The sequence below is a fragment of the Megascapheus bottae genome, chromosome 7 (assembly GCF_031878675.1).
Source record: "Megascapheus bottae isolate mThoBot1 chromosome 7, mThoBot2.hap1, whole genome shotgun sequence".
In the NCBI taxonomy this organism is placed as follows: Eukaryota; Metazoa; Chordata; class Mammalia; order Rodentia; family Geomyidae; genus Megascapheus; species Megascapheus bottae.
Genome location: NC_143515.1, coordinates 21,772,579 through 21,774,113, shown reverse-complemented (window position 1 = coordinate 21,774,113; position 1,535 = coordinate 21,772,579). Strand labels below are relative to the sequence as shown.

At 45.7% G+C, this 1,535-nt stretch overlaps 1 pseudogene; it reads right to left on the bottom strand.

The window, feature by feature from the left end:
- Positions 1–672: 672 nt before the first annotated feature.
- On the bottom strand, positions 673–1,250 carry LOC150060409 (immunoglobulin kappa variable 1D-13 pseudogene; annotated as a pseudogene).
- Between the last annotated feature and the right edge of the window lie 285 nt (positions 1,251–1,535).

Genomic DNA, 1,535 nt, shown 5'->3' with positions numbered 1-1,535 from the left:
AATTAAATACATTTTGCAAATGGAAAACCACTTTAAAATTGGATGATTTTTAAAACAATCTAAATTGAGTAATATAATTCAGCATTCTAACAAATTAGGAATGAGAAATTATAAGTACGGCAGTTAAAATATTTCTAAAAGGCAACATCTTCTTATGATAATTCAAAAGCTATTCCTGTCTATTGAAGAAAACAATAGTGGAAAAATGGTGATTTAGAGCACATGTAAAAATCTCTGCGGAATATAATCAAGGTATGAAATAGTTCCCATTTTATCCATGAGATTTTACTCAGTGCTGAGGTGTTTGCTATCCCTTCCTCACATGTAGTCTACAGCATGTCTTCCTCCAAATTCTAGAGAGGAAATGTTCCTTATTTGCTGATGATATTTGTACAAAAACATTGAGGAGTCAAAAATTATTTGACTGCTATCTTGCATTTAGAGCCTCCTGCTTGGATTAACTAGCATGTCTCTTCTTTGCAAATGAACCTGAGTTAATGCTCTAACAGCTTCCTCCCATGCCATGACTTGTGAACTCTATTAAATCAGGAGAGGCATTGCCATGTTTCTATTGCTACAGACAGAGAGCCAGAGTGGAGAGACTTCTGCCTTGCTGCTTCTACCCAAATCATCAAGAGACCTTCAGAGTCTGGCTGCCATTGAGAGGCTGTGTCAGCAGGTGGAGGCAGCAGGAGGAGCAGCTGGGGCAGCCCAGCCTCTCACTTCTGCTTCCCTGGGAGGTTTATGTTATGACTTGTATCACTGTGGGAGGAAAGTTATCATACTGCAGACAGTAATAAGTCGCAGCATCTTCAGGCTGCAGGCTGTTGATGGTGAGAGTAAAGTCTGTCCCAGATCCACTGCCACTGAACCTGGATGGGACCCCAGAGTTCAAGTTGGATGCTCTGTATATCAGACGCTTAGGAGCTTTCCCTGGTGTCTGCTGATACCAGTTTAAGTAACTGCTAATGCCCTGACTGGCCTTGCAAGTGATCTTGACTCTGTCTCCTGGAGATGCAGACAGGGAGGATGGAGACTGGGTCATCTGAATGGCACATCTGGCACCTGGCAGTGGAAGCACAAAAAAACCCACAATTATCCTCCTTGCTATCCATGTTCCAGGACGTCTTCCTGAAGTTCCAGAGAGCCCAGGATGTCCTAGGCTGATATAATACCCAGCACTGTCCTTCCTTACCTGGGAGGCAGAGCAGCAGGAGCCCCAGGAGCTGAGCAGGGGTCCTCATGTCCATGCTGGGTGCTGACTGGACTGACTGCTTCCCAGGGTGTGGGCAGACTCTGAAGAAGTGCTCAGGGCAGGGGGCTGAGCTCTGGGCACATGCAAATGAGCAGGGGCTGGGCAGGGCTGGGCACAGCTGCAGGCTTGGCTGTCCTCAGTGAATCACCACAGGCCTTGTGTCCACAGGTGTCCACACCAGAGGAGAGACACATATATTTGCCTGCAGAAAACGGAGACCACTGGATAGCAAAAGAAATGCCTTAAGACTGCTTTACAAATGACTGGTGTATAGAAGCAA